General features: G+C 39.9%; 1 long non-coding RNA gene across 1 annotated transcript; it reads left to right on the top strand.

Annotated features, from left to right (window-relative positions):
* Nucleotides 1–609: 609 nt before the first annotated feature.
* Nucleotides 610–27,968, top strand: LOC138993129 (uncharacterized). The gene is made up of 4 exons (XR_011468232.1): nt 610–813; nt 2,500–2,588; nt 3,441–3,536; nt 27,900–27,968. It is a non-coding gene; the product is annotated as an uncharacterized lncRNA (long non-coding RNA).

The following is a 27,968-nucleotide window of genomic DNA, read 5'->3' as shown; positions in this document are numbered from 1 at the left end:
CGGACCGCTCATCTTGCTTCTTCTAATGTTAACGTCTTACATTACCATAGTACAGTGATCAACTAGGAAATTAACATTGATACAGTATTAGTAACTAACTTGTGGACCTCTTTGACTTTTATCAGTTTCTAAGCTGGTGTTCTTTTTATGTTCCAGGATCTTATTCAGGATTCCACATTGCATTTAGTTTTTATTTGGGGGGGCCTACTTTGAACCTATTTCTTACTTACTCCAAAATTCAGAAGAACAATGTTTCAGGGAGATTAATTTTAAGGCAGCGTGTGAAATAGATTTTAGGGCAGAGAGCTAAAAGCGAGAATGTCATGAGACTTTTGCTATATTGTAATTGCTTAAGGCAGAGAGAGGAAGGGATATGGCAATGAAGGGCCATCTAGGAATATATATATATATATATATATATATATATATATATATATATACCTTTCTATAGTGCAGGCGGCATTGTAATAATGTGCTCATCAGTCTCCCCTAGAAGCCCAAAAAGTTCCTTGAGGGCAGGGAGCACTAAAGCTAATTCATCTTTGTATCTTCTTCAGGAACTCAGAGGAGTGCCGGGCTACAGCAGTGATTTGGTGAAGTTTTGTCAAATAAATGAATATACATGAGAAAGGCAAGCTGAAGGGCAAGCAATGACACACAGGAAGAGTGAGCAAAGGCAAAAGGAGAGGAGGGAGAGCAAAAATAGAAAAGGAGAGAGAGATCAGCTGACGGGCTGGGGAGACAAGCGCAGAAGGCAAGACAATGATGGCAGAGGACGAAGAAACAAAGCCAGAGGAAGCAAGGAGACGAAAGGTATGAGAGCCTCATGATTCTCCCCACTGTGCTGCTCACTTAGGTTCTGTATATTATCATCCATCTCTCAACTTTAAAACCTTGCCTCCTTTACTTATTGTTGTTCACAGCTCTCAGAACTGTGTTATTTACTCCCTCTTCCCATCCCTCCCTCACAAGATGCTGCTAAGAATAGTCTCGTGCTGCAGCAGCCGAAGGTATGGCGGTTGTCACGGGGCCATTTCCCTCCTAGCTGCTTTCTGCCTCAAGGCCTTTGCACTCGCTGGTCCCTTATTCTAAGATTCTCAGTTCCAAATTGTTGTAAGGTTGGATGCGCCTCCTCCTTGAAAGTTTAGCCTCACTTGCTTTACCTTCTATCATATTCTGTTGTTTTATTGTCTTCGAAGGCTTAGGGTTCTGGGGAAGTTTCTTGTTTATCTGCTCACTTCTTTTTTCATTTGTTTTCATCCACTAGAATATTAGCTTCACGACAGAAGGGATTTTGTTTGTCTTATTCCCCACTGAAACATTAGTATCCTGAAGAGTGTGCAAGGACTGTGAGATGATGAACAAATTGCTCTGCATACTGGGTTTGATTTAGTCATGGGCTACATGGAGGTGGAGGCCACTCATCACTTAAAACTCCTTTGTGCCATTGTTAAATGAACGCTCAACACTCACTGGTTGTTTTGCTTTCTTTTTCAATTGGGCAACTATTTTTGAAGGAGAGCAATTGTTACAGTTCCAGGATAAAATTAATTTAAAACAATTTATTGGATGGGTATAGAAGCGAGGGAAGAACAATTTCCGAGCTAAGATAAAATTTCAAGTGAATCTGATACTCAGGCAATTCAGTGCTTCAATTAAGCATCTTTTTGGAAAGCCTGTTAAGTACTAGATACTGTAGCAGAAACACGAATTTTGAGAACAACAAATTTCTGTCCTTTAGGACCTTTCTTTCAAATGGAACTGTTTGATAAGCAAATAACTGGTTGAAACATAATTTAGTTAAGAGCTACAATAAAAAGATGCTCAGAGGGCCTTGGAGGCAAAAGGGACAGGAGAGGACAGGCCTTAAATATCCTCTTCAAATATACTTATTTGAATTTCAAATAATGCTCTGAGTCATGATCACAGGTGTTACTGAGGGGATTCTAGTAATTGTGGCAATACTGGGGTAAAAGTAACCACTTGGCTTCTATGCAGGACTGAACCGAGCTTTTAACTTGCTAATGTGGGCCATTCATTTATGTAGGGAGCTTGTTAAGAATCATTACCTAAACTTATGTGACCACAGTGCCTTTTAAAAAGAAGATCTTATGGAACTAGTTTCTGCTAATCAAACTTTGGGGAATGATAATACAAATTACAGAACAAAAGCAGATGAAATTTATTGATAATTCATTTAGCCAAAGAGTTCTAAAAAAACAATTTCTTGATGTTCTGGGTTGTGGATTTCCCACTTGAAAATTTATGAATGGGACTCAGAAAACTCTTCATTACTTTCCCATTTCCATCCTTCCTCTTCCCTTATCCTTCTATGACTCCTTCAAGACCCCACTAAAATCCCCCCCACACACAAGAAAGAGTTCATAGTATAATTAAAACTCCTGATAACTCTAACATTTTTTAGAAATTGTACCTTAAGGGATGATAAAATAGTAAAAATAAAGCATCTTGGTTTCTAATATTATTTCCTATAAAAAGGAATTAGGATTCCTTGAAGAAATGGCTGATTCCACGGCTGGGGCAAAGTAAATACAAGATGAATTGAGGACATCTGATTATGCCACAAGGTAAGAAAGTGCTAACAAAGGGGGTCATAATATAAGGATGGACATTATTTTTTTAACTTTTCGGTAAATTTAATATTATTTCCAAATAACAGAATTTTATAAATTAATGTAGCACCAGGTACAGTAGTTTCTCTGTGGCTCGGGGATTAGCTCTGTGGGCTCCGGGTTTATAGACACCCATTTGAAATCTTGGCCTGACCACTTATGACCTCTGTGCTTTTGGGTAGTCTCTTAACCTCTTTATATCTCTTTATCTGTGAAATGGTACTAATGGTACTAATAAGAGCACCATTTCTAAGGGTAATTGTGTGGATTAAATGAGATGATCCAAGTTAAATTTAGCACTGTACGTGACACAGAGCACTGTTCAATACATGTTATTGTCATACAACCAGTATTCAGTTGATTCTAGTTGATTGAAGGAGTTCATGGTTAAGCCAGTTCAAAAACATTAACAGGAAACAGGGTTTAAAGATATAGGTTTAGATTAAATGTGTTTCTGAAATCTTTTTCATTGGTATGATTCCTTGGCTCTTTAAAAGGGGCCTTGTATCAGATTCAAAAACAAAGTGATTGAATTTTTAATGAACTTTAAAGCAGTCTGTTTTGATTTAAAAAATATTAGAAGCTGACAATACGGTCCAATGGAAGATTACAGTTGATATTCTGAAGAGCCTTCAAATGACACAGGACTGAACATCACATGCTTCTTCCCACCAAACCAGACTTGGCATATGTACTTTCCTACTACTGCCACTCTCTCTAACACAGGTGTTTTCTAACTTCGTACATCTAGCTTACGTTGACATAAACCTTGAGTTGAATAGCATTTTTTTCACTGTTTTACTTAAGCCTCTCATTCAACGAGCTGAATCCTGATTCAATTGCATTGGAGAGTTCAATGTGATGAGATCCAGACTGCCTCCCTGGTCTGCTAAGCTTCTTCAGGTGAGCGAAGTCTTCCACTTTAGTTCCTTACACCTTTGGCAGAACTGACCCCAAAACAGAGTTGATCAGCTTCGTTTTGTTCTTACCAAGACTTCCAAATTCTTTTATGCTTCAACTTCTGTTTTGGCAACTTTTTGAAAGAAGGATTGGAAAGAGGTGAGGCTTTGGCCTCAAACAGAGTTGGATACAAAATCTTGTCTTTATCACATTCTTACTGTGTTTTCTCAGCGGGGAAGGCAAGATAATCTTAACAGTAGGAGCAAGGTCTCTGGGGTCAGACCACCAGGATTAGAATCCTGCTGAGTAGGACCCCTTAGTTGAGCAAGTACTTTTACTTCTTCCTGTGTCAGTTTTCTTATCTTTAAATGGGGACAATGGAGCTCGCCCAACAGGATTTCAGTGAAGATCAAATAATAGAATTAGGTGAAATACTTATAATAGTACCTGCCCCATAGCAAGTACCTTTCCAAAGTTCAGTTTTCTTATCAAAAATTGAGGATGAAGCCTATTTCATATGCTTAGTACATGGATTAAATAATCTATTGCAAGTGAAAAAATAAAACAAAACCCTGAGCCCTTTGCAGATCTGGTTTATTAGTGAACATTCATTCATTCAGTAGATAGGTGCATATTTCTCGTACTTTACATCTCCTATGTTTTAAGGGCTGGGCATTCAGAGAAGATTCACACAAACAAGAGTCTTTGCTCTTCTGATCTGTGAAAAAAATGTTACTTGTTATTGTTATAAAAGATAAGGACTAAGTATAGGCCTGATCTATAAATCTTAGTAATATCACATTCTGTTTTTTCTTATCTTCTATCCCCATTTTTTAAAACAATTTTATTGATTTTTTTTTTTTTAGGAAGAAAGGGGGAGAGAGAGAAACCTGGATGTGAGAGAGAAACATAGACCAGCTGACTCCATCCCCACTTTTAAGGATATCTAATTTCTCTTTGAGTCAAATTTTAGAATCTCACTTTCTTTCCCACAAAACAGTATTTAAATGTATCTAACTTAGCATTTAGCTAATAAGGAAAATTAACATTTTGGGGGCATTTTGAAGTTTACAAAGGACTTTCGTCTATGTTTCCTCCTTTGGATCTCCTCTGAGGCTGGGAGGAGCAGATGTAGCCCATTATCTTCATGAAAGCTCCCACCCGAAACACGTCTGCCACACATTCCTGTGATTAGCAAAATAAAAGATTTAGAAGCAAAAATATTCCTCTCTTTTTTTTGTCTCCAAAAAGCAAACAATTTCTAGAACAGGCAAGGACAAGAGCTGGAGGAGAAAAATTGGCATTTTTTTTCTGTGCATAATTTTTCTGACAAAACACAGAGATTTCAACGTCATTTTCATGACAAACTGTACCCATATCTTTGAAATTTTTGTAAATGTAGCATCAATCACGTACATCTTGCAGTTATTCGCCTTGAAATTTCATTCTATTTATCTTGTTGGCAAAGTGAAAAGCAATTTTTGTTTGCTAACGCTGCCTTTTCCCTTGTTGCAGAAAAAGTGGCAATGCTAGGAGGACTAGTTTTTTTTTCCTTTCTTCTGCGGGAAGGCTCCAGTGTGCTTATCTTTATGCAGCATCTATCATACTATTTTAGCATGTGTTCATTTTATATACAGGTTTGAGTCATTTAGTATTTGCTTGCCAACACTTTCCCAAGAACTCTTTAATTGGCACAGATAGCAATTAAAACTTTATTACTTAAATAGTTTTTGGAGCAGGAAAGAAAAGGTATCCAAATCAGCATAATCAATTTAGCTCTAAAACACTATGTCTGACTTTTTACTTTATTTATAATAAGGATTTTGTTCTAATGCTGTGTAAGTAGTATATAGCTGCTCTTTCTAGTTCTACATAAATGAGATTCATACCTAATGTGTCTCCAATTTTCAAAAACAATCTCTCAAATACAGTTTTAACTTGCCATTAAGGCTGTGTCTACTCATCAGAAAATGAATGTTTGGGAAGGGATTACTGGTGCATGCAGGGTATTAGTTTTTAAATATGAGAATCAGTTCTGCCCTGCAATTTGCTTCACCAAAACTTTCTTTTAGAGAAATGGCTTTTGCTGTTCTTAGGGAATATTTCTAGACAAAAGTCACATCAAGTCTATTCCCCATTGATTGAACTGTAGCAGTCTTTATTGTAGACACACCTTACAGATAAATGAAAAAAGATTTTTAATATACTTGCAATGGTTTGGAGACGTTTATTCAGTGTAGGCAGAGCATCTGTTAGTACCTTATATCCCTTGGGAAGATTTTCAAAAGACTGTAATGAATAAAATGGAGAAACTTAGAAATTTATATAAATCACCGAATTATTCAAACAATGATGAAAATTACCTTGTAAAGTTCTGGTGAGTAGGTGGTCAGAAAATATACACACACATACACACACATGCACACACACACACTACATATATAGCTGAAGGACCAAAAATGACTCAAATATTGTGTGAGGCACTTTCATCTACATTATCTCATTTAATCCCCACATAATTTTACTGAAAAAAATGTTATTATTCTATGTTTATAGTTGAGAAAGCAGAAAATATCCATGAAATAATGGTAAAACTGATAAGTTAGATTAAATATACAATAAGCTCGAAAGAAGGAGGTTATAAAAGGGGTAGATCAACTACTTTAATGAGACTTGAAGATATCTGCAAAGAAATCTTAAGCAAGCATTGAAGGACACTGCAGCCTCAGAACCTGCCCACCTTCTCCCTCACAGTAACTCAGTTCCCTCCCTCATCCCCAGCAACTCGGATATCTGTTGTCATAGGCCCCCAAACTCCACAAACTGTCAAGTCTGTTTTCTCCTTTCTAGGACTGTAAATTAAAACTTGGAAGGTTTTGAATCAATTCTTTATCTCAGTAAAAAAGAAGAGCTTTTGTAATGTCGGCAATAAACTATTTTCTTCACATAGTCAAGGACAAGATTGAAGACCAACACTGAAATCCTAAGTGGGACACTGCTTCTCCTTAGCACTGGGTTGGATGCCATGATAGGCTACACTTTTAAGAGCGAACAATAGAGGCACACCAGGGTGTGTCCAGCATTCGTCTACATAACTAATTCCATCCTAATGGGTGCTCTTGAGTTAGGGATGGTTGTGCTTATGTGCAGGTGAGAAAAATGAGGCAGGAGAGTAAGAAACCTACCAACAATCAGGCAGCAAGTAAGAGAAGAACCTTGGATACAAGCCCAGGTCTGTCTTATGCCAGGGTCTGTGGACTTTCCATTAAGCTCTGTCAACTCGATTAATAACCATGGGGAACCTTACATTACCCCAAACAACCTGCTCCTCTTTGCCTTAGAGAGCAAATATGGAGAAGATGGAGCCTGAAGACCTAGAGAAGCCCACATGAGGCCCCTTTCAAATGATGGCAGCAAAACAAAAATATTTTATCTGTACTTCAGTTAAGTACTACTGTCCTGTGACATCAGTTCTGATGATAGATTTAGGAATTCTGTGGAAATCAATAGGAAGTGTGCTTCTTTCCATAGCAAGATGACATACTTGTCTACGGTCAGTGTGACAAACACTTTGGGTCTGAAGATGGAAGCCCACGTACCAGGTTGCGTATGTTGGCAACAAGCAAGAGCCATTGATCTGTATTTATGGAAGTAGGACTGACAGTGTTAATTCCCATGCAACATCCATTCTCCTTCTTTCCTAACAGAACAGCAATCTATTTGTTCAGAATGGCAATGTATTTTGCCACCCTGGATCTGATATAGACGGTGGTCAGTCAAAGCCAATCATGCCACGCATTTCCCAGGATACTCAGCTCTTCCAAAGGAATCGAAGAAGTCTGTTAAGATTGTTCTGGAAAAGATTTCCCCTTTCTTTTTAAAAAAGAACACACATGGTTGGCACCACTTTTTACCTCTTTTCCTAGTTTGAATGCAGATGTGGTGCCTCTAGCTGTGCAGCCACCTTGTGACTAGAAGAGAAAAGATGAAGTAGGCTGCCTTTTCGTATGTGTGTGTGTGTGTGTGTGTGTGTGTGTGTGTAAAGCGATGCCAATTTGTTAAGATTTTAAAGTTTAATACTTTGTTACTTGCAGCTAAATACATTTATAAGAGGCAAAGAGATTATAACTACAATCTTAATAATGACCCTTCAAATTAGCTAGTACTAAAAATACACTTGATCCTTGAACAACATGAGGGCTCAAGGTACCAACCCCACATGCAGTTGAAAACCCATGTATAACTTTTGACTCCCCCAAAACTTTAGTCATCCCCTCAGTACTCAAAGGATATTAGTTTCAGAACTTCCATTGGAGACCAAAATCTATGGATGCTAAAGTCCCTTATATAAAAGTAGGGGCCCAGTGCTTGAATTCATGCACCTTGAAAGGAACTGTGGGCTGTGAGACTGGGGTGGGTACAGGGGCGGATTTTGGCCCATCCTCTTAAACAATACAGATTTGAACTACTCAGCCCACGCCTGCCTGGCCCCTCCAGCTGCAGCCCCTGGTCCCCTCTCTACCGGCAGCCCTGCTCCCACTGCTGCTGCTCCCACGTGCTGACAGCATGGAGTGATTAGGGCTGGCACTTGCCATCAGCAGGTGCAAGCTGTGACTGCTGCCCGATTGCCCCTCAGGAGCAGGGGGAGGTGGAGAAGCCCTAAGGGGCAGTCGAAGCCGGCAGCTGCTGCTTGCACCCGCTGATGGCGCTGAGTGTTTGGGGCCAGCACCAGGTGCTGGCAGCGAGTGTGAGAGCCGGGCAGGGCTGAGGTGCACAGGAGCAAAGAATTTTCAGTAACCACCAGAGGCTTGCCCCTATGACAGCGACTGGCACCCCGCCTTGGTCTGGTGCCCTTTCACCTGCTCCACCATCCTGCCACAGCTGATGCCCACCATGTCCTGTGTGCGCCAGCTGGTGGTCAGCACACATCATAGTGACCGGTTGTTTGGTTGTTCTGCCGTTCGGTCTACTTGCATATTAGAATTTTATATATATATAGATGGCTTAGAACAATGCATAAAGTCGGTCCTCTATATCCGAAAATTCCCAACTGCAGATCAAAACTATTGTTTTCGATATGTGGTTAGTTGACTCTGGGGATGTAAAACCCAGGAATACCAAGGGTTGACTGTATGTTTATTGAAAACAACATGCATAAAAGTGGACCTGAGTAGTTCAAACCTGTATTGTTTAAGGGTCACTGTATTACATTAGGGAGATAATATTTGTGGAAATCTAAATTATCAGGTCTCCCTTTTCCAACAACAATCTCAATTGGTTTAATATGAGTCACAGAGTAATAAAAATATGGTAAATAAATGCAAATAAATCAATGCCAAATAGGTTAGGTGAAAGCTATTTACAAGTCTTGGGGAGCTTATTTCAAATTTCTCTTATTCTTGAAATAAAATATGCCCTGAGTTGGCCCTGTTCCTTCTCCTCTTTTTATGGTGGTGTTCCATATATTAGATAAATTATTTCATGCTAATTATGTGCAAGTAGGAAAGGCACGTGCCCATGGTGAAGTCAAGGCTTTGTTTAGTCTCTCCTTGATCCTACCCCAAATTTCAATATGGCCTAAATGACACCTGACAGAAACATGCGAAGGTCACGGCTTTCTTGCTTATAAGAGACACTAATCAGGTTTTCGAGAAACCAAGATGGAGGAATAGGTAAACACCAGAGATTGCTGCTTCGCACAAACACTTCAACAATACAACTAAAAGACATAACAGACATCATCCAGAACCACAGGAAGGCTGGCTGAGTGGAAATTCTACAACTAGAAGGAAAGAGAAAAGCACACCAAGACTCAGAGGAGGTGCGGTGCTGAAGTAAATACAAAGGTGCGGAGGTGCATGAGGAGAGGGCTGGCGTCTGAGGACACGATTGTCTTTTTCAATCGGGAGGGAGTCACAGGCTCTGAACTCCAGTTCCGGGTGAGTCTTTGGAGACTCTGGCATCGGTCGGAACTCAAGGGCAGCTTTCTCTCGGAGGCACTCTCGGCGATTGCCAGGCCCTCTGAAAGCAGGACTGAGAGCAGCCATACTGCTGGCTTGCTCGGCCTGCCCTGTTGATCCCCTGGGACCCCGCCCCGCCCAAGCCGTGCACAGAGGCTTTTGCATATGAAAGGCCTGGCCCTTTGTAATCTGCAGGGCAACTTGCATTGCTTTACAGCTGGCTTCTGCTGGGTTGCCTCTGGCAGAGCCTAGATTAGCACCTCCTTACATCCAAGAGCCAGTGTACCCAGTGGTCAGAGTGGGACCATCCAATTACAACTACTCAGATCTATAAGGGACACACTCAGGGGGAAGACTCAGTGAGCACCAAAGCCCCACTGAAGAAAGTCTTGCCCCATAAGGGTGTCTTCAGCACAGAAGTTCTCCCACCGTAGACACAGCTGATTCTCACAGCCAATTGGCCTGGAGGTCAAATCCTCCCAGCTTTACATACAACAATCAAGGCTTAACTACAACAAGACTGTGCACAAAGGGAAGAGACCAAGATGGCGGCATAGGTAAACACCTGAGATTGCTGCCGCAAACAACCACTTCAAAAATACAACTAAAAGATGGAACGGACATCACCCAGAACCACAGGAAGGCTGGCTGAGGAGAGACTCTTCAACTAGAGGGATAGAGAACAGCATACCGAGGCTCAGAGGAGGCGCAGTATGGAAAATACAAAGGTGAGGAGGTGCGTGTGCAAAGCGGGCTGGTGGCTGAGGGCGCGGTTGTCGTTTTCAATCAGGAGGGAGTTTCAGACTCTGGGCTACAGATCCGGGCGAGTCTCTAGGGACTCGGACTCAAACGGGAGAGGCGGGATTGTCTGGCATCAGTTGGAACGTGAGGGCAGCTTTCTCTCCGAGGTTTGCAGCGGTTGCTGGGATTCTGAGAAGCAGAGCCTCTGGGAACGGGACTGAGAGCAGCCATAACCGCTCCCTCCGCCAGCCCTGTTGATCCCCCGCGACCCGACCCGCCCAAGCCCTGCGCAGAGCCATTTGCCAGATAGCCTCAGGCAAAGGCTAGATTAGCACCTCTCCAGAGGACAGAAGTTTTCCCACTGCAGATACAGGTGATTCTCACAGCCAGTAGGCCTGGTGGTCAAATCCCTCTAGTATTAACTACAACAATCAAGGCTTAACTAGAACAAGACTGCGCACAAAGACCACAAGGGGGTGCACCAAGAAAGCATAAAAAATGCGGAGACAAAAAAACATGACAGAAATGGAGGATATAGAGCTAAAAAACGCAATTTTGAGGGCTTGCAATAATGTGCTAGGAGCTGCCAATAAACTTGATGAGAGCCTCACGAAATCTAATGAGACCCTCGATGCTGTGATAAAGAACCAACTAGAAATTAAGCATCACTGACTGAAATAAAGAATATTATACAGACACCCAATAGCAGACCAGAGGAGCGCAAGAATCAAGTCAAAGATTTGAAATGTAAAGAAGCAAAAAACACCCAATGGGAAAAGCAAAATGAAAAAAGAATCCGAAAATACGAAGATAGTGTAAGGATCCTCTGGGACAGCTTCAAGCGTACAAACATCAGAATTATAGGGGTGCCAGAAGATGAGAGACAGCAAGATATTGAAAACCTATTTGAAGAAATAATGGCAGAAAACTTCCCCCACCTGGTGAAAGAAATGGACTTACAGGTCCAAGAAGTGCAGAGAACCCCAAACAAAAGGAATCCAAAGAGGACCACACCAAGACACATCATAATTAAAATGCCAAGAGCAAAAGACAAAGAGAGAATCTTAAAAGCAGCAAGAGAAAGAGACTCAATTACCTACAAGGGAATACCCATACAACTGTCAGCTGATTTCTCAACAGAAACTTTGCAGGCCAGAAGGGAATGGCAAGAAATATTCAAAGTGATGAATACCAAGAACCTACAACCAAGATTACTTTATCCAGCAAAGCTATCATTCAGAATTGAAGGTCAGATAAAGAGCTTCACAGATAAGGAAAAGCTAAAGGAGTTCATCACCACTAAACCAGTATTATACGAAATGCTGAACGGTATCCTTTAAGAAGAGGAAGAAGAAAAAGGTAAAGATACAAATTATGAACAACAAATGCACATCTATCAGCAAGTGAATCTAAAAATCAAGTGAATAAATAATCTGATGAACAGTATGAACTGGTGATTATAATAGAATCAGGGACATAGGGAATGGACTGACTATTCTTGGGGGGCAAAAGGGTGTGGGGGGTGCGGGAAGAGATTGGACAATAATCGTGCACCTATGGATGAGGACAGTGGGTGGGGAGTGAGGGCAGAGGGTGGGAGGGTGGGGTGGGAACTGGGTGGAGGGGAGTTATGGTGGGAAAAAAGAGGAACCAATGTAATAATCTGAACAATAAAGATTTAATTAAAAAAAAAGAAACCGAAAAAAAGAAAAAAAAAAGAGAGACACTAATCAAACCAATGTCATTTGTCTAATTCAGTAGTTATATTACAATGTTATCTTAAGACTATAAACAAGGAAGATTCAATGAAAATAGATATAATACACTTAGCATAAAAAGGAAAAACTCTAGAGATCAGGGCAACTAGATTATTATTTCAAAAACCGTGCTCTAAGACTGACAGGTCATTCTGAGTTTTCCACTTCTCTTACACTGACATTTTTAGAAAGATTCTCTTCTTGATTTTGTCTGCTTTTGAAGATATCATTACTAATAGGCTAGTAGTTCTAGCTTTTCCTAGGACTTGCTCGATACTTTGGAGGACACAAAACCATGTTGATAATTCTGAGAATGCAAGCTCTTTTGCAGCTTGCAAGGGAAAATATCTTCAAATTGTTTGTTTCTGTTTTTCACTTAGAGAAAAAAAGGTTAGTAGATGTGAAAGGTTGCTTTTCCGAACCACTGCTATTTAGGGAATATGTTATGTTTTCTCTTCAGTAATTTTTATTTTTGTTAGTTTCTCTTCCCCTTTAAAGGTATAAATGAGACAAATAAATGATGTTTCGGAGTGAAGAAAAACAAAATTTGCAGAATCCAAAAGCTGATCCAGGTGGCTAGACAAAGTAGCTGAATATCTTCATATCATTGGAGTTCAGAGGATCAGTGAAAATCATCCACTTTTCTAAAGAATAGACTTCATTGGGGATGGATTTGATTACTCAATTGTGAATAACTTGTTATAAAGCCACAATTTCATTGTGTAAGTCCCTTGTTCATGCTAAGTGTTTTGTTCTCTATTCAAAAACGAGAGAGACTCAGACATTTCCCAAAATTTTTCCTTAGAATATTTTTTTCCCCAGAAATTAGGTTGGAGTTTGATAAATTAATGAACAGAAAAACATTTCCCAAGTTGCCCATTTACATATGGCAGCAGGTGCATGGGTTCAAGCGAACATAAGCACGCATAGAAATCAAGTCAGGCAAACTCCCTTATTTGGCTGAAGGAATTATCCCTAGGATCACACGGTAAAACGACACAGAAAGAAAGCGCTCCTTTCTGTCTTTGATAGCCTCAAAGGAGTAAAAGATAGTTTCCCTTGTAAAAACACATTTGACACTTCTCACAAGTCTTGGAGTCCCCATGGCGAGGTTCTTACAGGTGGTTCACAGAGAATGAGATTACATAACTAAGTCCTTGGGAAGTGGGGTCATTTGACACCCACATAGGATGAACAAATAGAGGCTGGTGTTTGAGCAATGGGGAAACTCTGATTCTTTTCATTTAACTTATTATTAAATCACAAAGGACTTTATTTCTCACTTTTATATATCCTGTAGCCTGTGGCATAAAAAAAGAATGTATAGCAATTCTGAGGAAGATAAAAGTGTGTGTGTGCATTTATATGTGTGCACACGTGTGTGTGTGTGTGTGTGTGTGTGTGTATGCATGCATGCTTGTGCATTGTGGGGAGGGTTGCAAGCATCATTCACCTGCCCCTGACTAAGATATTTATCTATTGGTGCTGAAGATTAAACACAGTGTTTATTAATATAAAAGGCATTTCTAGAGTATTTATCTACCTTGATTGGCTCTGACAGTTAAATTTGAAAATGATTAAGTAAGTAAACAGACTAAAGGTTTTTAAAAATATATTTAAGAATGTCATAATTACCCAAAAGCCATGTAGGGGGAAAAAAAGAGTCTTGAAAATGGTACTGGACTGAAAGTGTTTGACAACTCATTTTAGCTACCTTCCAGATAAAGAATAAACTCAAGGATTCAGTCACTTGTGCTTACAGAAGAGCATATGGCACCTTCTGTGGGAGGACGGAGTAACCCTCAACGCACCAGCCACATTTTAGCTCGAGTTATTGCAGCCTCTTTATCTGAGGCTTCCTGTAGCGTGCACTTCCCAAGTGATGGGGCCAGAGGAAGAGATGATTGTGCATAAAGTGGCTTTTGATCTTCCTAAGGGAAGGGCTTGATGAAACGTGGGCTCTTCTCGGGGTACAGCAGATGTGCAGAGAACAGCGAGAGCCCTGCTTGCTCCAACGCAGACAGCCATGAATCACACGTTGTCACCTTTCGGCCAGCAGGGTGGCTTGGCCCGCAGGGGCTGGGCAGGCAGGACGCAGGCTGTGGCAGGAGAAGCCACGGTCTCTCCAGGTCTTTTATGTCAGGCGTGGGGGTCAGCTCTGCTGAGGGGGTGCTCTCATAACACAGGCAACCTCCCTGCTTTTTATTACTCACCCAACATTCAAATAAACAGGCTCAAGAGGAAAAGCTCCCTGCGTTTGACCTGGTAAACAGCATCCCCTTCGTGGCTGAGCTAGAGCCATGCAGGCAGCCCAGGCCACTGCTGAATTTCAGCCTTAGGACAAAGGGAACTTCAGTCAGAAAACAAAGCCCAGCACAGGGCCGCACATAAGGGAGGGCTGTGCTGAGAAACACAGGCTGATGCTCAAGCAATTCACCGAGAAGGAGAGAGGGAGCCTGTCGTCAGCCTCGGGGGCATATTTGGCTTTTCTTCCCTTCTAGGCAGAAGCAAAGTCAGCTATTCTCCATCTTCCCTAGGGACAGAGAGCTACCTGCCAGATTCAGGAAGTGAACTGGCTCTTAGGAGGCTTCTTCAAGGTTATTCATTTCATTTGTTCATCCTGCAAGTCACTGTAGAGTTCCTATTGTGTGCCAGGCCCCCGGCTTGCTGCGGGAGGAGCACACAGACCTTACCCTTGGAGCGTACAGTCCAGGCAGAGTGAGCAGAGAGACACGGAAAGCAAGACCTTTTGAAGCAACCGGGAGTGAAAAGGTGTGCTCAAGGGCACCGGAAGGGCACACCCAGCAGGACGGCTCACGGACCCTGACAGCTCCGTGTAAACATTGCTTTGGTTCCTTGCGGCGTCTCAGCCTCCGCGTCAGCATTTTTGAGAGCTAGCCGGAGCTTGGCAGCAGCCCACACATCTGCTGCATTGCAGGAATAGCTAGAGGTTTTCAAAGCTGCTTCTTTTGGAAGATCACAGTCCCTGACTTCCGATTGCCACAGTGGTTGGGAGAGAAGGCAGTTGGGAAATGGGCTGCCTTACGACTCCCCTGGTGTAGGAGCAGCAACGCATGGCGAGTTTCTGTTACCAAAAAATAAAAGGAAAAAAATCAAGATGATGCTGTAGATAATGCACCATTCCACCGTTTGAATGAGACCTGAAATATTCTCCAGGCCTGCCTGCCGCAGTTTCCCACAGCCCATGAGAGATACACAGCATCATGAAATGCCAATGCTTTTTGGGGTAGTTGTTGCTTTTTTTTTTTTTTTTTTGGTAATGAAATCTTATGAACATCTGCCCGAAAATTTAGTTTTGTTTCTGTTTGGCCTTGAATCCTGGAGCAAGTTCCCATATTGGAGGTTGCTGTTATGGTTTTATCAGCTGATGCTGTGAGTGTACGTGTGTGCGCCTGTTTTAATATATGTGATAGCAGTAATGAAAAAGAGGAACGGAATGTTAATACACACCAGCTCCCAAGAGAGCCAGGGAGCGCTGCAGATACACACAGTGGCATCAAAGCAACATTTCTTTTGAACTAAATAATGCAAATTAGGTTTGCCTCTCCCCATCTCCCTTTGCATTGAAATATATGTTCAAAAGAAATGAAATATGGGTTCCCCTTGTTTTCTTGCTGCAAACTAGGCCTCACTAAACAAAATGAAGGTTTTGAGGCTGTCAACACGTCTTTCAAATGACGCCTTTTTAAAGCATGTTCAATTAGAATAGCGCAGGTCCTGGCTGGTGTGGCAGCTGACGCTTCTGCGTGCTTGTGTTGCCCCCTTTGCCGTGGAGGTGAATTCATGTTGGCTGTCCCCTCTGTACGCTTGCGCGGTCAGTGTTCATCATCACGTGGGCTCTGGGCCCCCCATACACCCTCACATTCTCTTTGTTGTGCGGTTTCCTGCAGGTTTGCCTTACTTCCCCTCCCCCTCTCTTGCCTTCCGGTACGTATTCTCCGGGAGTTTGTTTTCCATTTGGAATCTATTGTATCCCCTCTCGGGGAGTATTGATCCTCTGTCATATGGACCACCTGCTTCCTGGTGTCCCCTCCTCACTGTCACACAGGCTATTATTGCATGTAGGTCATTTTTGATTATTTCAATGTTGGCTGCGGTTTTCCCAGCTGATGCCATGGAGCTTCTCGTATATCATCGAGAGCATCCAGAAGGCCCCCTGGCCTTTTGCTCCGGCCAGATAATCCACTCAGAGGCTTATATTAAAAATCAAAAAGCAGCCAAATTTTCTTATTAATGTTGACATAACTTTTGGGGGTGGGAGGTTAGAAAACAGATTAACAGTTAAACATGGTTTTGCACATGACCGAGGAGAGAGAACAACACCTGTACATTTTTCAGGCTCTGACATACAGAGATTCTTGTGGATGTGTCCATAGTGAGGACTTTGATGAATGGCTCTCTCCTCCACCGCCCCCCCTCCAGACTTGCCTGGTGCCAAGGAACTGGGTTGCTATAGCTGTTCTACTGGGTCAAGTGGCTGGGCAACCACAGTTGTTAAAAATGTAGGGTAATTTCAGGAAGATGTAAAGTATGCTAAACCCTATGCAATGTATTTTTAGACAGACCTAATCTGCAGAGTGTTGCCTTTGATTAAGGGAACTTGGTAAAAACACCTTGCAACTCCAAAGAATTGTTTTAGGTAAAATAAATCAAGAGTAAAGATGCTTAATGGGTTTAATTAGTCACTTTGAAGTGTGGGGAGCAGGAACATAAATGTTCCTACCCAAGTATAAAGGGAATAAGATATCTTCATGTCCACTTTCTAGTCAAGAAAACTACTAACCATGCTTCAGTGCCAGGAGGCTCCTGACAGAATAAGGGAGAGTGAACTAGAAATGTGTACTTGGTGATTCCTCTTTGGGCTTCCTTGGACCAAGTTTCCTCTCCTCCTAATGGCAGAGTGAATGTATCAATATATCACAAAATATATCACTCCTGTGCAGTATCTCATCATATATTACAAAGAGCAGCAGTCTAGTCTCTTTAGAGAAGCCTGAGTCTCCTTCTGTGCTATAACCCTGACAGATAGGGAGTGGAGGGAGAATTGTGCATGCTTTCCTTTCATCTGCCTTTTGGACGCTCAGCATCAAATGGTGCTGAGCTGCCAAGCCATAAACCCTTGACGTTTCTCTGGCCAGGAAAGTGCAGCATATGAAATATAGAAGAGCTGGTGGGAGGAAGGGTAGCAAAGCAACAAACATCTTTTCTTCAGATACCCTAGGAAGAGCATCATCTGCTGATGTCAGTAGAACACACCTATTGCTTAGCTTATGGCTATGTATTCTGAGGAGAATGAAACAGCTCAGGTAGCTGTAGTATTAGCTTCTTCATTTTAGCCTTTCTGGAGTTGAAAATGTAAGAACTATACACTTTCATTTGTTTTTTAATGGGTAAGATGTTTGGGGACAATGGAGGTAAAATAAAACTCTCCTGAAAAAAAAAATTGACAGCAACAAAATTTTGATTAAGAATAGATCAGATACTGTGCCTTTAAGAGTCTCACAAATGCTTGCGTTTAAAATATGCAATATACAGATGATGTATTATAGAATTGTACACCTGAAAACGACATAATTTTATTAACCAAAGTCATCCCAATAAATTCAATGGAAAGAAAATAAAAATAAGTTAGAAAAATATAATAAAAGCCTTTAAAACCAAAGGTTTTATTCCAGTTTATGGTATCTTCTCAGACATGAAAAATCATCTTAAAGCTCAAGTTAAATGGTTTGTATATAATACACTGTCCTTTAAATAACTCTGCTTGAATTAATTTCAACCAAGAGCATTGCCTGTTATAAACAGAACTGATGTTTTCAATACCGAAATTCTCTCAGAAATATAGGTTTTCTGATAAAGCAAGAAATGAGATGTCATTTCCCCTTTTAAAGGCTCACGTAAACCCCGTTTTCTTATTCGGTGGATTTCCTCTTTGTCTAACATACTTGCGGAAGCTCAGGCAACACCTGCAGTTGTGGAGCATCATGATTGCAGTCCAGGATCTAATAGGTGTTTTCCTTTGTTCTGGTTACAAACCAAGTCTCTGCCACGGTCCATGCTTTTATATTTAACCTTTGAGTTCATTCCAGTGGAACCAACATATATGCCATTGGGGAAGGGCAAAAGATGAAACACTATAGAATTTGAAGCTAAAGAGGAAAATGAAATCTCAGATGGAAGACTTTGAATGTTTTAAAGTAAAGTAAAGTAAAGTGAACAGAAAGATAAGATTTGTTGTAGAGGTTTTCCACTGTGGGGGCAGGGACAAGCCTGGTGTCAGGGAGAGGGTTAGGAAGGCCATGAAGAAGTGCCCGACTCCTTCCTAGAGAGGAGATGATGGAGAACATTTCCAAAGCCTGGACTGAAAGATTGAGGAGTAGATACGGAGGACATGATAACTGATTGAGCATGGAAAGTGAAGAAAAGAAAGGATTCAAAAATAAGGTCCCTGTTCATTGATATGTGACAGGCAGTCATTTACTGAACTGGGAAACCCAACTGGAGATGAATCATCCAGTTTGAGGTATATGGAATTCAAAATACCAATGGGACAGCCAAATGTTTTAAGAGGCCTGGGGTGGAGATAAATATTTGGAAATCAATACATGGAAATGAAAAATAATTACAGGTATGAAAAAGGATGAGGTCTTACATGGGAGTAAAATGAGAAGAGAAGTCAGTCTGGGACAAGAAGAGAGGAACAACCTAGGACACAGAATCACGGAGACCAGAATCCAAGCGATGAGACTGTTTTATGGAGGAGGAAGTGTTCCATGTGAAATACTGGTCGGAAGACAAGGACTAAAAAGAATGAATTTGATTTTGGTTTAGGAAATATAGGTTCAGTGGAACAGAGTGGATGGAAATTTTCTTGGTTTGCGTAGGAGATAAGAAAATGCAGACAAAAAACCCCCTCCCCCCCACCCCCACAATATTGGCAGTCTATTGAAAGCCATGAGTTATTTATACAGATCTTTCAACTTTACCATAGATGAAAACGTTATTTAGGTATAGAGGTCATAACTTTAATTCTTATGCTTGGCTTGATTTATTCCTGTGGCAGGAAGAATGGCTTGAAGAAAAAGCATCTGTGATAAGAATAGTATCTGAAAAGAATGGCCAGGTCAGGTGAAACCTTTGCTATTGTATGACTGCAAGGATTTGTCTTTGTCTCCGTATGTGTTTTGGTTTGCAGCCATTAATAGCTTGGATTCCATGAGGCAGTGGCAAAGGGGAGTGTGTCAGAGCAGCAGGCCAAAATTAAATTACAGCAACCTCGCACTTTGCATTTAAACCTTCACTCAGAGATGGAGGTTGGTAATCACGTCCAGCTTTTCCTTAAAGACAATGGCCCTCCATGCAACTGGCCACACTCAGTTAATTCATGCTGTCAGCTGCCTTTATTGGCTGTGGGGAATGCAGTATTGATTCTTGAACTCAGCAGCAGCACAAAGAGCCACTAGTGCATGGTCAAAATGCTGCAATAAAGGGCTGGCAGCTTGAGAAAAGCAGCCATTCCATTGCACAAACAAGGTCAATTATAGGACAGTGCAGTGTAATATAAATAGCATTAGCATCCCTCTTCAACGCCGATGATATCACGCTGGTAGAATGACAGTAAGGAAAATAAGGTTTAATGCCGAATAATATAAAGGCATTTAGTGTAATTTAATTTCAAGCTCTCTATCATTTCAAAAGTGCTACGAGTAGCAAAATATTTAGTTTCATCATGGGCTGGGATTTGTGTCTACAAAAATGGTTTTCTGATAAAACTTCGTGTGAACTAGCCAGTTAGTTATGTACAGTGAAACTGGTATTATTAATTTTACTGATAAATAAAACAATTTCTCATTCACAGATTCAGTGTAATGTGCCTACCTGCCATTTATTATCCTTTTTAGCAATAGACTTTCAAAATCTCTAGAGTGTCATGAAGAAGGAACAAAAGATATCTTCGTGTTTTTAGTTTAAAAGAGAGAGCAAATTGAGTTTTTTTTCTTTTTCTAAGTTGCTGGAAATTACTAGGGCCTTTTGTTTCAATACTTGCATTCATTACTTTTGTTTATGGGAGAATTTTTCCTACCTTCTTTGTCAGTTCAAAATTAATTACAAATGTAAGACGCATCATGCTGTTAACACATATTCTATGCGGGGAAACAAATTATACTCTCAAAATAGATAATGGACAGCTTGGAGAGGTAATTGATAAACTTACACTGACTACAATAACCGAATAGATTTTAGAAAAATATATAATTGTTAGAAATAGAAAGAATGTGTTTGAATTATCCTTAATAATGAGTGTGTCCAAGGTTGACTAGGAGCAACTCATTAAAGTGCATAAAAGAGTTTAAAGAAAGTTTGAATCATGGTGCCTTTGAAATGTTCATTCACCTCTGAGAGTATATGTAGTCTCTTAGGTTAATGGTGTTCAGTAATTTGGTCAAAACCATTTTCTGAAAGATGAATGTTCCAAGTAACTTAATGTATTTCCAACAAACCAGCCATGTTCATTATGAATTGGACTGAAGAGTCCCAAGTTGCTTTCATAAACCTCCTTGAGTAAATGAGTTAACATATCTCATTTTACCCCACACCTCCTCCTCCATCAGCTAAAAGATAGTATTTATTACCCCTTAACAGAGATATCGTGAGGCCAAATACACACATTTCTACAGACATTAGAGTGGAAGGATTACTCAATCTCCAAGACAATAGACTAATACAGAGACTTTCAACCTTATTATCTCATGGAACACATAAACTAATTACTAAAATTTTTCAACACACCAAAAATATATTTTCAATATATATATATGTATATATATATATTTAATATAGATTTAATATAGATTTAATATTATATATACAACCATAAATATCTATTTCTATCTATCTATCTATCTATCTATCTATCTATCTATCTATCTCTATCTGTATAAAGCAACTTGCAGTTTCCTTTTAACATTATACCATAGACAACTTTTTGCAGTAGTTATAAGTCTAAAACACATGCTTTCTAATGGATACATAACATTCCATTTTATAGTTATAGCCTCATCTAATTATTGAATCTCCTTTTCTGCAACATTTGTTTTTTTCCAATTACAATTGATGTGTAATGAATATTCTTGTATACATATTTTTATACTTGTTGCAATATTTCTATAGATTACATTTCTTAGAAATGGATTTGCTGGTTAGTTGAAATTCTTAAAAAATTTTATATTTTGAAATTATTTTAGATTTACACCTCTTTCACAGATACCTCTAAAATAACATCATAGATTACCATACTAGTATAAATAAACCATGTTTAGTTTTCAAAAATAAAAAAACCAATATTGGTACATAAGTACTAATACTAATGTATTTTGTTATTGTCCCAGAATCCAATAGAGGATAACAGCTGCATTTAGTTATCACTTTCTGGTTTCTTCTGACCTTCTGTTTCTTGGCCGGCATGTTGTAGAAATAATTGATTGATATTTGCACTTAAAATGTAATAGTTATTGCTAAATGACCCCACAATAGTTTAATAATCTGGTCACCTTGAGGCAGGTACTCCTGTTATCATCTTCTTTCTATAGATCAGGAAGTTGGCATGGAAGGATCAAGGTCCTCACCCAAGGTAATCTAGGTTCTGAACAATGAAGATGGAATTTGAACCCAGCTGCTCTGGCTCAAACGCCCCTGCCATTAATCAATATGCTATCATGCCCCTTGGCATAATGCAGCAGCTTATTGGTTTAGAGAATTACCTTGTATTCCTATCCGGTTTGTTGGTGTCTATTTTACTCCAGTGAAGAAACTGGAGCTCATTCTCTACCTTATCTTCCATATAAAATGAATGACCAAGTATCAAGGTCTTTACTTATTATAGGTTTTCAATCCTCACTCTCTCCTCCAAACCATAGCTCTTATCTGAGATTTTGCCTTTATTATTCTTTGCTTGGGCCAATGTAATATCCTCCAAACTGAAACACTGCATCTAGTTAGCTGGATTACCAGTCATCTCTCAAAGGGCAACTTTGACCATGACATTACTCTGAACAAGTTGCTTAGCAGCTCGCTGTCCATCCTCGTTTGAGTTCTAAACTCATTTATAAACTATATCAGCAAGATTCTCTACACCCTGATACTTGCTTCCTCTGACCTCCATTGATTTTCACTCTCTGCCCCATGCCTACCTCAGACACTCCACTTTGCTCCAAACTGCTTTTGCTTGGCTTTGTCACTCCCGGTCTAAAACTCTCCTCATACAGCACCTCATTCAAGCAGTTACCTCTCCAGCCTCTGTTCCCAGGAGGCTGGGTCACGGGCCCCTTTTCTGTCACAACACTTGATTTCATATGGTACTGAAGTCAACTGCTTGTTTGTCATCTTTCTGAGCTCCTTGAAAGCATACTCTACTCTCTCTTATTTGTCTTTACTTGCATCGCACCCAGTAGTGCCTGACACTGCATAGGACACTTCTTAAATGTTTGCTAATCTTAATTCTAATGGCAATTTTATAATATCCTAAGTACTATGCCTGCCGCATTGTCACATCAGAAGGGATTTTCTGAGCTCTTGAACTACTTTAAGCAGACATTCAGTCACGTAGGAATAATTGTACACAAGTCAACTATGGAAATCGTTGCTTCCAAATAGCAAGTAAAGGAACATTTCCTGGATGGATAGATGCTATGTTAGTATAGTGTTTGGTACATGTAATTAACAAGCTGCTCTGGTAGACATTCCTTGACTTGCTATTAAATCTGCACTCTGAATGTCTATGTCTGTTGAAGTATAACTGCAGCTGATCTGCATCCCACATCCACAATGTTAAGGGCAGTGTAGAAGCCACTACCCAGTGATGGGTCTTTCTGACATTGGTTTGCGATGGGATTAGGAATTTGGGGGCCTTTAAGACAGCATCGGAATAAAGGAGAAGTCAGGATGATGGGGAATATATATTAATAGAAAACCAAAAATCATTTATTTATCATTTTCTATATGCCAGGCACTGTATTATTCCATTTAATATTTAGAACAACATTTTCAAGTCATCATCACCATCCTCATTTATGAGGATTCTAACTTGAAGTGTTACATTGTCCAGAAAGAGCAATACATTTAGGAAGCTGGTTTGAGAGCTCAAAGAGTTACCAGGTTAATGGCCACTAATTAATATTCTGTATTATATTTTTTATTGAGGTGACTTGTGTTCATACTATAAACTTATTTAGACCCACATTTCATGACATTTTGAGGGGACTTGATGAATTGTAAGTTTGCTGTTCTATGTCTCCCTGGGCCTTAAGAGAGAGCATTTTCATTATTTGTGGTGGAAATAATTCCTTTCTCTTAACTTCCTCTCAAGAATTTTCAACTATTAAAGTGCCTTACTGCAGTCAAGCCTGGACCCAGCATGAAACAGCACATTCTCTTATTGTTCCTGGCTCTTTCCTCCCCTGTACCACCTTAGTGTGTGGATTTACCTTCATGCTGTTACCACATGATCACCGAGTGGCTGCTTCAGCTCCACCTTCATATCTGCGTGCCAGGCAGTCACAGAAGTGGGAAAATGAAGGGATGGTACTATCAAAAGTAAAGAAAAAATGAAACATTTCTTAATAATCCACAGAAGCCTTGTGCACATCTCTCATTGGCCAGAACTGTGACTAAGGCCACATATATGATCTAGGTTGGATATTGAGGGTCTAGTTTTCAAGGCACAACACCATCCTAAACAAAATCCAAATTCTGTCCTTAGAGATGAGGAGAATGAATAATGGGGGAACAACTAGCAATATAGACTCCCTGGCCTATGTTTAACAAGTGGATATTAATAAATGAATTGCATAAATATATTCTCAATATCATCTCTGAGGCAGAGCAGGATTTCTGATTTCTGCTTTTTGGAGAAAAAGAGTATGGGAAAAAATGGTGCAGTGATGTAGCATGTGGAATAAAACCCACTGCTATTGTAGTTTTAAGAGAAACAAAGTTCACCGCATTGGCAAGAAATTCCCCAGTTGTGTGATTTGCCCAGAGGATCAGATGCTTTCTGAGCTCAGGACAGATCATCTCTGCAGTGTCATTATTATGGCTCATTATACTGTTTGTGACTCTCTTGGCCAACCTTGAAGATGGGTTCAAAAGAGTGTCTTATCCTGCACACACTTCTCCAGCACTGCCTGCACCAAGTCAGCTAGGTTTACCTCCAATCAGCAACCCATCGGGTGAGGCAGGTACTAAAAGTAATCCGGAACCAGGGGAATATGGATAAGAATCCCTGGTGTGCCTGCTACGAATGCATCTGCCATCCCCGAAGCCTCTCATCCAGGAGGTGCTTTTGTCCATATTGCCAGTGAGCATCCCTAAGGTCTAGCAGGCTTTTAATCCCGAGCAAAGTTCTAGTGGAGTGTTTCTCAGAGTTTTTCCACTGGTGTACCCATGATACATGAAACGAAACCTGGAAAGGGGTGTGTGTGCATGGGGTGAGGTGTGTGAGCAGTGTGTGTGTGTGTGTGTGTGTGTGTGTGTGTGTGTGTGTGAAGCATGCCACCTGGCATTATTCATTTTTATTCTGGAAATAACATACCATGTTTACCTAGTTGGGAGGGGATGCTTCTACGTCCAATGTATAGATTTCTCTAGAAGTTCCAGGATGGGTATGAGGAACATTCTGAAACCAGTGAAGACGTCTTCTTTTCCTGGGCCTTCTGGGAAAGAGACTCTTGCTTTCTTCCCTGAGATTAAAACAGAGAGGATATCTGTTGGTTGGTTATAAGAATGAAGTCAATCTGGAGGAGAAGATGACGAAATGGGAAGAAGAAAAAAATGTCTGGAAGATACATTTTGAGCCTCTGGACAAGCAACACCCACGTCTAGATCTTTCAGTGGACTTCTCATTTATACCGGCACAAGTGAACACGCTCCTTTTGTGTTTAAGGCACCTGGCGCTTCTGCCACTTGGGACAAACAAATAAAAATTCGCACTGACTCACTAACCAAAATTCTACATCTTTAAAATGTAAACCACGTTTAAATTTTCATTTAAATTACTTAACTTTCTGCCTCAACATTTTCAAGTAAACTAAAATTTATTTTCCAGGAGGAGATGTCATATTTATTATATATTCTCATTCCCTTGACACAGTTCTGCCTGTGCCAGGTGGTACATCTCCTGAAATTTTAGAAACACAAGCTTAAGGCGCTGTGCATACACGTATAATAGGGAACTTGTGAATACAAAAAGTTTCAGGACTCAAAGACATGGAATTGTAATAGCAGCATAATAGACCTGGGCACAGGAAGACCCACTTGGGACTTTACACTCACTCCATCCACAAATAAAGTTCCTTTGTAGAGGAATACATAAATATAAAAATTCCATAAGATCATGACTAGTGAGGTGCACAATATGAATTTCAACAACTTTATTGAAATAGCTCTGTGTAAACAGAGATATCCCACTTTATAAACTATGACACTGAAGGAAGCCAAGTATGATGCTAATGTCTCTGGGGAGTGTGCTTTCTTTCTTTCTTTCTTTCTCCCTCCTTTTTTATTTCCTACACCACAATATCTCTTAGATTATGGACTCCTGAGATCAGCTTTTTTTACAAAATTAACTTAAATCCTTATTTTTCAAAGGGCTCCAAATTTAGGTGGGTATGAGAAATAGTAAAGATGCTTGATTCTGTGAAGACCCTGCATTACTATCTATTGCTAAGTGTGTATAGTCTGAGAGAGGTAGGAGATGCTCAAGATATCAAATCTCCTATCAGAGTTCTTTCAAGTAAACTTGTTAAGCAGATGCCAACTCATCACTTACTAGAGAGTAGAATAAGTTTGATTCAAAGGGGTTATTTCAACATCTGCACGAGTCCAGACATCTGGAAGAAATGAGAAAAATTCAGGCAAGTAGCCTGATGTCTTATTCACCTGTTAGCTAATACTTCAGTAATTACAGGCATATGGATTTTTGTCTTTATGTCTTCATTAATTGAATCATAAGGCTGCAGTAAACTCTAGATATTGTGTAATCTCTTCTCTGGCCAATAGTCTAAACAAACTCAGAGGAAGGGCTTCAATATTTCCACCATTGTCTCCAGATTTTATGTGCATGAGCTTTCTCCACACATGAAACTCTAGAATGCTATACAACAGCCATAAAATATAATAAATAATTCAATATCTCACCTGCAAACCTTCTGAAATAGCCAAAATTTTACAAGAAAGGAGAATATCACTCTTGATCTTCTGCTGTCATTCATCTCACCTAAAGGGTGTTGGCTCCAAAATTTGCTGTTTTTCTTTCTTTCTTCTTTTTTTTTCCTTCCTTGGTTGAGCCTTACTTGGGTATTTTAAATTTTTTTTCAAGCAAACTAAAGGAAATTAAGATAACTTTATTACTAAAAGGATAAATAGATGAGAGGATATTTAGAATGGTCTATTAATTTTTGAATGATAAGATTTCTTTCTGCATACAATAAGAGCAACTGAAAAAAGATATTAAAAATTCTGAATTTCTGTTCTTTGTTTTCTCGAATGTCCTAATATGATGATGGTGACTTTAATCCTTAATAGATGATAATTATTTGGGGGCTCCTCAATCTTGGTGTCCACTTAAATACTCCTCAGAAATTATTGAATGTGCTTTCCAGAAACTTATATACTAAAATAATTCCAAAATACTAGTGCTTTAAGGATATGCAAACAAAATGGAATATTTATTGTACACTAATGAAAATTCTGGAATAGCAGAATTGGGCTCTAGCAATTAGAGAACATCATTTTTTTTTAAATGGCAGTGCTTTAATTTACAATAGCTAAGATTTGGAAACAGCCTAAGTGCCCATCAGCAGGTGAGTGGATTAAAAAACTGTCATACATCTATAAAACTGTGGTACATCTACACAATGGAATACTATGCTGCTATTAAAAAAGAAGGAACTCCTACCATTTGCAACAGCATGGATGGACCTGGTGAGCATTATGCTAAGCAAAATAAGCCAGTCAGAGAAAGATAAATATCACATGATCTCACTCAGTTGTGGAATATAATGAACAACATAAACTGATGAATAAAAATAGATCCAGAGACATAGCAGCATTGAACAGACCATCAAACCTCAGAGGAAAGGCAGGGGAGTAGGGGGGTAAGGGGTAGTTAGGACTTGTATGCTTGCATATAAGCATAACCCATGGACACAGATAGTAGGGGGTGAGGGCATGTGCTGGGGGATGGGAACCACCGGGGAGAGGTCAATGGGGGGAGGAGAGGGTACTTTAAACAATAAAGAATATAAAAAATAAGATTAAAAATTGCAGTGCTTAATTACAGACCTACAAAATTCAATTTTATCATCTTTGCCCCCTTACATTTTCCAATGAGAAGCAGTGAGGGGGTTGGAAGCCCAGGCTAACCTGTTCAAGGTAATATAAGTATAAATATATATATATGTATATATATATAATGGTTATTCATATTTATTATTATAAAAGAAAATGAGGGAACCCTGTGCATTAATCCCAATAATTCTAAGTGATTCAAGAACCATAAGACAAAACAGGGAAAGGAGATAACTTATGACAAAGCCTTGCTAGCTTTTCTGAAAAAAAAAAAGAAAAAAGAAGACAGATCTGAACACTGACCAACATGATCTTGTGATTATACTGGCTGGTCCCATGCTCACCCCTGTCCCAGCCAACAGTGCAGAAGGCAGCCTGGTAATGCAGGAAGAAAATAAGATAGAAACTTTCAGACACTTTTTGACCTGTTCCTCTCCTTGAAAATATGTTATATCCCAACTGTTATCTTTACTTTTTAACCACACATTTCTCTTCTTTTGTTTTGGGTAAACTCCACATTTTCATTTATCATTTGGTTACAGGTCAAAATAGTTCAAAAGGCTTATGAAGAATTTCTCCCACCCACCAGGTTTACTGTTAATCCTCAGAGG

Source organism: Myotis yumanensis, unplaced genomic scaffold (assembly GCF_028538775.1).
Source record: "Myotis yumanensis isolate MYYU_CA2020_CCGP unplaced genomic scaffold, mMyoYum1.0.hap1 SCAF_15, whole genome shotgun sequence".
Lineage (NCBI taxonomy): Eukaryota > Metazoa > Chordata > Mammalia > Chiroptera > Vespertilionidae > Myotis > Myotis yumanensis.
This window is presented reverse-complemented; position numbering and strand designations above follow the sequence as displayed.